This window comes from Eptesicus fuscus, chromosome 5, assembly GCF_027574615.1.
Source record: "Eptesicus fuscus isolate TK198812 chromosome 5, DD_ASM_mEF_20220401, whole genome shotgun sequence".
Lineage (NCBI taxonomy): Eukaryota > Metazoa > Chordata > Mammalia > Chiroptera > Vespertilionidae > Eptesicus > Eptesicus fuscus.
Window position 1 is genome coordinate 52,787,655 of NC_072477.1, and position 10,543 is coordinate 52,798,197.

Below are 10,543 nucleotides of genomic sequence, written 5' to 3' on the forward strand. Positions count from 1 at the left end.
TCAGAAAATGGAAAACAACATAAAGGTCTAATAATAGAGGATTGTTTAAATAAAGTATGGTGCCTCAGTATAATAAAAACCAGTATGAAACACTTGCTAAAACATAGTCAATGCTTTTTTTTTTCTTTTATCATCTCAGAGTAAGGAAGGCTCTTCAAAGATTCACATAAAACTCAAGCCATAAAGTAAAAAATATATATAAATTTAAAATTTCCATTAGGAAAACAATAAAACTAGAAAGAGACTTTTAAAAGTCAAACAGAGCAAATAATAGAGCAAAGGCCTAATTTCTTCAATGTACAGAAAAATTGAACAATTCAATAAAAAATGACTAATAACCCAATAGAAAAATGTACAAAGAATTTAAAGGAAAAGTTCATATTAAGATAAATGCACATGGGTAATACAAATAGTAAAAGTTATTTAACCTCACTAATAATTAAAGAAATATATATTATAACTGGAACTAGGTATACATTTAAAAATCTTGTTAAAATGCTAAGTTGAAAAAGGTGGACAATATCCAGAATTGTCAAGAATATATGTAAGCAGGCACTCTTACATACCATTGGTAGTACTATGAATTGATATATTGTTCCTGGAGAGTAATTTGGCAAAAGTGATACAATTTTCCATATTTACTCCCTTTGATCAAGCCATTATACTTCTAAAAGTTTATTGTAAAGATATTCTTTACACAAGTACAGAAAGAGGGAGACATAATTGCAATGTTGTTATAAAAAATATGAAATTGTAGGCATCCATTTTATATTCCTGTGTATTGCTATGCACACAGACATGGTAAAATAGCTTAAATATATTGTCAGATGAAAAACACATTGTAGAAAACATTATGTAAAGTATGATCTCATATGTGAAAATAAAGTGTATATGTATATATATATATACATACACACATACATACACACACACACACACACACACACACACACACACACACACTGAGTGGCCAGATTATTATGATCTCTGAATGCATAATAATCTGGCCACTCAGTGTATAGCCTATATAATAAGAGGCTAATATGCAAATTGTCTCCTCAACCAGGAGTTCGACCAGCAGGCAGGCCAGCCAACCACCCATGTCCCCTCCCCCTGGCCAGGCTGGCCGGACCCCACCCATGCACGAATTCATCTAAATACTAGAGGCCCGGTGCACGAAATTTGTGCATGGAGGGGGGGGAGCGGTGTCCCTCAGCCCAGCCTGTACCCTCTCCAATCTGGGATCCCTCTCACAATCCAGGACTGCTGACTCCCAACTGCTCGCCTGCCTGCCTTCCTGATTGCCCCTAAATCGCTTCTGCCTGCCAGCCTGATCACCCCCTAACCACTCCCCTGCCAACCTGATTGATGCCTAACTGCTCCCCTGCCAGCCTGTTTGCCCCCAACTTCCCTCCTCTGCCAGCCTGGTCACCCCTAACTGCCATCCCTTGCAGGGTTGATTACCTCCACTGCTCTCCCTTGCAGGCCTAGTACCTCTCAACTGCCCTCCTTTGCAGGCCTGGTGCCTCCCAACTGCCCTCCCCTGCTGGCCGTCTTGTGGTGGCCATCTTGTATCCACATGGGTGCAGGATCTTTGACCACATGGGGGCAGCCATATTGTGTGTTGGAGTGATGGTCAATCTGCATATTACTCTTTTATTAGATAGGATAGAGGCCTGGTGCAGGGGTGGGGGCCAGCTGGTTTGCCCTGAAGGGTGTCCTGGATCAGGGTGGAGTTCCCTTGGGGCATGGAGCAGCATGGGTGAGGGGCCTGTGGTAGTTTGCAGGCCAGCCACGCCCCTGGCGACCCAAGCAGAGGCCCTGGTATCTGGAATTTATTTACCTTCTACAATTGAAACTTTGTAGCCTGGAGCAGAGCCAAGCTTCCTGCTCGATCCGTGGCTGCCGCCATTTCTGTTTGAATTTGTTTACCTTCTATAATTGAAACTTTGTATCCTTGAGTGGAGGCCTGGGCTCTCCAGAGTGTGTGGAAAGCTTGGCTTCTTCTGTTGCCGGGGAAACCCAAACCTCCCTTCTGGTAGCCATCTTGGCTGGGGTTAATTTGCATACTCACCCTGGTTGCCTGGTGGGTGTGGCTTGGCTGGTGGGCGTGGTTTGTGTAGTGGAGTGATGGTTAATTTGCATATTGCTCTTTTATTAGAGAGGATATATATATATATATATATATGTATGTGTATATATATGTATGTATATATATATATATGTATGTATGTGTGTGTGTGTGTGTGTGTGTGTGTATATATATATATATATATATATATATATATATACTGAGTGGCCAGATTATTATGCGTCCAGAGATCATAATAATCTGGCCACTCATGCGTAAGACTACACACTAATCTGGTAGTCAGGTCTCTCTCTATCCCATAACCAAGAGAATGGAGGATTCTCCTCTAGCAAAATTGATCAGTTTAAGAGAAAGTACTTGCAGTTATGTTCTGTGGTCCTGTGTATTTTATAGCAGAGAACCCATCAGTCAGCAAGGATCACAAAGGCACACAGAGCTTCTAACCAAATCAGTTTTTTAGTGATTCCTTAAATATGAACAGAGAAAATGATCAGATATTTGAGGAATGCTTCCAACCAAGAGACCAAAACAAAGAAACTACAAAAACAAACAAAACAAAACCCAAACAACACACACACACACACACACACACACACACACACACACAAAGAAAAAAAGCCCTCAGAAACAACACCTGGAGAAGCAAAAAATAATAAATAAAAAAAATTAAAAAGTCATTAACAGCTTCAGTTTCTATGACACACAAAAGAATTTCCTTTTATTTAAAAAATAATCAAAAAAAAAAAAGGAAAGAAAAGACATTTTGTGGATAATAAACAGCCATGGAAAAATTCAGTACAAGAATTGGAAGATAGTTGAGGAAATGTCTCAGAAAACAATACAAAAAGCAAGCAATGGAAAAGCGGAGGAAGAAGGCCACCAACCACCCCCTCTCAGTCATGCAGGCAGGAACTTGGCTGTGCTGTGCTGTCCTGCCTCAGAGAAGAAACTCATCTGCTGCAGACCCAGCCTGGGTGGCTGCCTTGCAAAGCAAGGGAAGGTCAGCATATATCAACCACAGCACAGCATGAAATTTCCAGAGAGGTCTTATTTCAAAACTTTATAAAGAACAAGAACCACGTTGATTTCTACAAGGGAAATTAAATTGGCCTGAGTTGGAGGGAAAAGATAATGTGTCTAACCTGTAACTAACTCCAGGCGACAGAAGGTCTTGTATGAGCAACAGCTCTTTCCTGATAACTATGTGGACCAATGGCTCCTGGAAAAGCTCCGGGAAATATGCCTGGAAATATCAATATTGGGTTGTGGTATTTGAGTCCAGCATGTAGTTTCTGTGGGGTTTTTTGTAGTATATGGACAAGGATCATCTGCCCCCGCCACCCCCTACCACTGCCATTGGCTTTTTGGGACCAACCTGGCTTCTTCACTGATTGACTATGCTTTGTTTGATCTCACTGAAGGACTGAGGAGAAGTGGGCAAAGCCACTGACTTTATTACTTTCACATATGAGATTTCCCCAGAACTGAAGACCCTGACAGACTGTCAGCACTGGTACCATCTATGCCATGTCAGTCTTCATGCTCTTTGGCCACCTGACCCTCTTCGACTAGGGCACCAGTGCTGCCATTGTGTCCAGCACGCTGTCCTTGAACATGGCCATCTTTGCTCTATCTGCCTTGCCTCATTCCTGCCCGGGTTCCTGCATGCCTTCATCATGGTGACATTTGCCATTCAGATTTTTTCCCTGTGGCTCATGTTACAGAAGAAACTGACGGCATGAACTCCTCACAGCTATGTGGGAGTCACTTATTTTTTTCTTTTGCGTCTGAGAGGCCTCCTGTCCATTAGTGTGCGGGAGCCATCCTCTGCCCTTCTGCCGGTGTCCGTCTCCTGTCTCTGCCTTTTCTACCTCATTCACCTGCAGCTTTAAAAAAAAAAAAAAAACATTCATGGGCCTTGGGATAAGGCTGGGATCAAAGACTTGTCCAGGTTCTCACTTACGTTAGAAACCTCCATTTTGTTATCAAGGCAAGCTGATAGACCATCCTCCCAACGAGAATAAAATTTGAAGGCAGAGCTCCATTCTGGAAGCAGCAGACTGATGTGGGTGGGAGAACAGAGATCAAAACACAAAGTTTACCAAAGGCTTGGGTTGTGAAGAGCTTATCCTTTCTGTTATGGGTGGATGGAAAAGCTTTCTGGGCCCTCATGGATGATTGTCTCCCATTTATTACTCACTATAACAAATGAAGTGATTAGATTTCTAATTATTAAAAAATAACAACATATAAAAAAAGAAGAGGAAAGAAAATACAAGAAGATAAGAGTATCAGTCCAAGAGAGCCAATAGCTGAATAACAGACGTTCCCAAAAGCAAAACAAAATGGAGGACAGCAATGATCACAGAAACACAAAATTTACCCAGAACGAAAGGATACAAGTTCCCAAACTGAAATAACATAAAGACCATAACAAGTGGCCAGCACACTGAATGAATAAAGACCGATACCAAGGCATACCATTGTGGAATTTCAGATCCCCAGGCATAAAAAAATTTTTTAAAAGAGAAAAAAATCCCACACAAACAAACAAGATAACACACAGAGTTTTAAGAATCAGAATGGCAGATATGTCAACAGCAATTCTGGAAGCAAAAAACAATGGAACAAGGCCTACAAAATTCTGAAGGAAAATTATTTTCAATGTCAAATTCTTTACTGAGACAAACTACCAATCAAGTGAGGGTAATTTGTAATAAAAGCATTTTCAGTTGTTTATGAGCACAAAAAATTTACCTTTCATGCAAAGTTCTTCAGAAAGTTACTCAAGTATGCTTCATCAAGGCTGAAAAACAAGTAAAGAATATTGGGATTCAGGAAACATGAGATCCAAGATAGAAAAGAGGTGAAAGGACTTTCCAAGATGGAAATAAAGCTAGACTCAGCTTCCAGTAAGGTTATGGAGGACTCTAAAACTCTAAAAGGAATATTGCAAAAAAAAAAAAAAAAAAAAAAAGAAAAAGAAAACAAATGAAAAAAACTGATGTGTTTGTACTGATTTAGGTTTTATAGTTCTATTGGAAGGTTTTTGGGATCAGTTCCATAAATACTAAGCAAATAGGAAAAGGAAACACAGGCAATTACTGACTCTAGGAAAAAATAAAAAGCATAGTGCCAAAAGTGAAATGCAGTATCCTATATAGTAAAAAAACTAATATGCAAATTGACCAAATGGCAGAATGACTGGTCGCTATGATGCACACTGACCACCAGGGGGTAGATGCTCAACGTAGGATCTGCCCCCTGGTGGTCAGTGCACTCCCTCAGGGGGAGTGCCGCTCAGCCAGAAGCTGAGCTCATGGCTGGCGAGCTCAGCGGCGATGGTGGGAGCCTCTCCTGCCTCTGCGGCAGCGCTAAGTATGTCCAACTGGTGGGACTGCGAGAGGGCACAGGCTGGGCTGAGGGACCCTCCCTCCCCCGAGTGCACGAATTTCGTGTACCGGGCCTCTAGTCTATAATAATAAAAGGGTAATATGCTAATTAGACCAGACGGCTGAACGACCTTCCAGACAAAGCCGGGGCTGTGAGGGCTGAGCCCCCTTGCACGAATTTCGTGTATCAGGCTTCTAGTATAATATATTAAGTGACTAATTGTGAACAATATTCATATCATTTATTTTTTACAGCTTGTTTTTGTAATGTGTAGTAAAATATACATAACATGAAAATTTACCATTTTAACCACTTTAAGTGTACATTAAGTACATTCACAATCTTGATATATTTTTTACTTGAAATAAGTTTTAGTTTTAATTTTTGTGAAATATCTTTTTCCATCCCTTTACTTTGTCTGTGTGTGTCTTTTGACCTGAAGTGAGTCTCTTGTAGATAGCATATGTAAGTGTCTTGTTTTGTTATCTATTCAGCCTTTATATGTCTTTTGATTGGAGAATTTAATCTATTTGCATCTAAATTAATTGTTGACAATTATGTATTTATTGCCATTTTATTATTCATATTTTTTAAATCTTTTTTTTCTTAAAGAAGACCCCATAATGTTTCTTGTAATACTGGTTTGGTGGTTATGACCTCCTTTAGCTTTTTCTTGCCTCAGAAGCTCTTTATCTGTCCTTTGATGTTTAAATGAGCTTTGCTGGATAGAGTAATCTTGGTTGTAGGTCCTTGTTTTTTATCACTTTGAATATTTCTTGTCAATCTCTTCTAGCCTGCAAAGTTTCTTTTGAGAAATCAGTCTTATGGGAGCTCCCTTATAGATAACTGTTTTTCTCTTGCTGCTTTTAAGACTTTCTCTTTGTCTTTAACCTTTGGCATTTTAATTATGATGTGTCTTAGTGTGGGCTTTTTTGGGGACTCTCTGCACTTCCTGGACTTGTATGTCTGTTTCCTTCACCAAGTTTGGAAAGTTTTCTGTCATTTTTTCAAGTAAGTTCTCAAATTCTTTCTCTCTTCTCTTTCTGACCCCCCCATGATGTGAATGTTAGTATGCTTGAAGTTGTCCCAGAGGCTCCTTATATCATCCTCATTCTTTAAAATTCTTTTTTGCTGTTTTGTTTGGATGTTTTCTGCTTTTTTATCTTCTAATACACTGATTTGATCTGCTGCTTCATCTACTCCACTGTTGTTTCACTGTAATGTGTTTGTAATTTCAGTTAATGTATTCTTCATTTGTGACTAGTTCTTTTTCTGTTTCTATCTCTGTTTTTATCGTTTCCTATCTCTTTGTTGAATTTTTCACTAAGTTTATCTATTCTTCCCCTAAGTTCATTGAGCAGTCTCATAACCAGTGTTTTGAACTCTGCATCTGAGATTACTTGTCTCCATTTTATTTAGTTCTTTTATGAAGATTTGTTCTGTTCTTTCATTTGGGGTATGTTTCTTTGTCTCCTCATTTGGGCTGTGTTTGTTTCTATGTATTAGGTAGAGCTGCAACTCTCCCAGACTTAGTAGATTGACCTTATGTAGTAGGTATCCCGTAGGATCCAATGGCACAGACTGCCCAATCACCCAAGCTGGGCACTTCAGGTGGGCCCCTGGTGTGCTCCCCTATCTGTGTACACCCTCCTGTTTTAGTTGAGCCTTGAATGCTGTTGGCACCTCAATGGCAGGGCTTTACCCCAGGAGTAGCTGCAAGGATTAGTTGCAACCACTGTGGAGGGTCAGCTGTACAGGGGCTGACCCCAGGGAACAGAACTTACTTGGGCAGGATTCTGGTGCCCCCTGAGTCTTCCCCTTGAATGTGTTGCTTATGGAGGTGGTTGGGTGATGCTCTGGCATGATCTGAAGCTTTTCACTGGGTGCACTGGCTCTGGGGCTTCCCGGGAGGTGCAGATCAAGGTCAGCCACCACCCATACCCTGTCCAGGGCCACTTGTCATGAGCTACACAGATAGCTGCTACTTGTGCTGGTCTTGGAGGTGCCCAGGAGAGGCCAAGCAGTAAATCAAGACCAGGTACCACTAGTGCCAGGCCTGGGGCCACTTAGCAAGAGATACGGGGCATGCTGAGGCCAAATGCTACATGTTTGAGAGATTTTAGGAAAGTCTAAAGCATGAGGTAAGATAGGCCATTTGTATGGAAAAGCCACTGGACGTGGTGTGGGTGGGCCCACAAGTTGGGTGGAGCAGGGGTTACAGGGAATCACCAGGGTGAGGTGAATAGTGATGGAGACTGAGATTTGGCACCCGCCTTCTGGCTCTGTGGAGGGCGGGCTCAGCAAAGGAACAATGCCAGCACTTCAGTCTGTGAGAAAGCTGCCCCTCCAGGTATTGCCCTGATGCCAGCCAATTCATTTTCTCCCTGTATGTCCCTGGTGCCTTCGGAGCTGCTGTCTAGGACTGGAGCTCAGTGGGAGTGACTCTGAGTAAGTCCATGTGCAGGCCTATTAAGAGGAATGCATGGGACTCCAGCAGCCTCCATCTCACTCAGCCACAATCCCCACTGGTTTTTACAGCCAAAATTTATGGGACTTATCTTCCTGGCACTGGGACCCTGGGCTTGGTGTCCGGTGTGGGGCTGGGACCCCTTGCTCCTCAGGTGAGATAACCCTTGGTTGTGAGACCAGCCCTTTCTGAGTCTCCGCCCCTCCTACCAGTCTTGATGTGGTTTCTTCTTTATATCCTTAGTTGTAGGACTTCTGTTCAGCTAGATCTCAGGCAGTTCTGAATGATGGCTATTCTGTAGTTTAGTTGTAATTTTGATGTGGTTGTGGGACGATGCGAGTACCCCATTTACCTATGCCAGGCGTCCTCCAACTATGGCCTGCAGCCACATGCGGGTGTTTTTGCCGTTTTGTTTTTTTATTTCAAAATAAGATATGTGCAGTGTGCATAAGAATTTGTTCATAGTTTTTTTTAAACTATAGTCTGGCCCTCCAATGGTCTGAGGGACAGTGAACTGGCCCCCTGTTTAAAAAGCTTGAGGACCCCTGAGTTCTGTGCCATCATCTGGACCAGAATCCCTGCTCGTTGATATCATTTTAATGTGAACAGTAAAAGATGATTTACTAAAGAGTGTTAATATAACTCTAAGAGGAGGGAACTATTTGTGTACATTGAGGGACAAGTTCACAGTTCAAAGTAATATGCACAGAATGATACCATCAAAAATGTACACAGGCGAGACTTTACAGAGGCCTCCCTTTTGCATCTTGGTCACCAACATGCCATCCAGACTGAGGAAAACTCAGAAACTTTGGTGCCACATGAGACACAGCCACGGCCACATCGGCACGCGTAGGAAGCCGAGGTAATGCTGGTGACTTGCATCATCACAGGATCAACTTAAACAACTATCACCCAGTTACTTTGGGAAAGTTAGTATGAGGCATCACCACTTAAAGAGGAACCAGAGCTCCTGCTTAACAGTCAACCTTGATAAACTGTGGGCCTTGGTCAGTGAGCAGACCCGGGTAAATGCTGCCACACACAAGACTGGAGCTGCTCCTATCACTGATGCAGTGCAATTGTGCTCCTACTACGTGCTGGGGAAGGGAAAGCTCCGGAAGCAGCCTGTCCTCCTGAAGGCCAAGTTCTTCAGCAGAAGAGCTAAGGAGAAGATCAAGGGTGTTGGGGGAGCCTGTGACCTGGTAGCTTGAAGCCACATGGAGGGAAGGTCTTTAAATGCTCACAAGTGAGAGAGAGAGAGAGAAAAAAAGTACACAATCTATATGCATAACAGAAAGGCTGAAAAGAAAGTACACGAACCAAAGTATTCATAGTGGGTATTTCCGGATGTTTGGATTATGAGTGAGTCCAGTTCTTTTTTGGGTGATAAGTATTTTCAAAGTGTGGGTTTTGTTTTGTTTTGTTTGTTTTTTTAAAGATAAACAGGAGTTACTTTTGAGATGAGAAAAAGGATCATCAAAACATTACTTATATCAACAATATAGGATATAGGTCTAATTTGGTAGTGGAGGGGTTCAGTTAGATATTAGAAAGCACTTAACCCTACAGGTAACTAAACACTTTCCTGACCTTTCCTTATTCAAGAAATGATAAGTGTGCCCAGGAAAGGAAGGAGTCGAGGGGGAAGGGGAGCATGCTAAAAGAGCAGCTGCTGAAAGCTCCCAGAAAGAGGGGGAGAGGACTCGCATCAATGTAACAGAATGATGGAAAGTTGAAAAATATAAAAACAAAATTAAGTCTCAGAAACCGTGGAGCCTAGATATGGCTCTGCCTGGCTTTCAGTCAGGGTTGTGGAATCTTGTTGAAAGCTCATTAAGAGGAAGAAGAAATGAAGTCACTGGGCCACACACTGGTGTAAAAGAAGAAAAAGGAATAGAAGGACAAAAGAAAAAGAAATGTTATTGGCAGTGGTGACTTTTATCATTAACAAAGCATGGGAGAAAAGAGAATCTTATGCAGCACATGTGAAACAACCAGTATTTCCTGCTGGAACCCTGCCCCTGGCGACATTCGTAGCTTTTGGGAGGTTTCTAATCAATTGACTGGCCAAAATGCAATGGGAATAAAGAACTTTCCTTTCCTACTGCTGTGTCTGTAACCAGCCACATGTTCCTAATATCTCATCATGGAACTTGGGACATATTTTCTCATGGGGAAAAAAATTGTACAAATAAACTTTTAGTTCCTCCCTTGGTTCGGTTCTGCTTGCATTTCTAGCCTGATCTATTAGGAGCAATATTAACAGATAGTCGTAGAAATAAACACCTTTAAAATCTGAATGAGGCAGAAAAGAAGGGAAACAAACATTCATTGAGCACTTATGGGCAAGGCATTGTGTTTTGGGGCTTATCTCATTTACCAAAGTAATTCTACAGGATAGGTATTAATTTCACTTAGAAAACCTGACGGTACAGATCCTACCTAATAAAAGGGTAATATGCAAATTGACCGCACCTTCACTACGCCTAAGCCATGCTCACCAGCCATGCCCATCAGCCAATCAGGGTGAGTATGCAAATAAACCCAACCAAGATGGCTACAGCCACAGAGAGCAAGGTTTCCCAGGC

General features: G+C 41.8%; 1 pseudogene; it reads left to right on the top strand.

The window, feature by feature from the left end:
• Positions 1 to 3,236: 3,236 nt before the first annotated feature.
• On the top strand, positions 3,237 to 4,116 carry LOC103287576 (phosphatidylinositol N-acetylglucosaminyltransferase subunit C-like; annotated as a pseudogene).
• Positions 4,117 to 10,543: the final 6,427 nt, after the last annotated feature.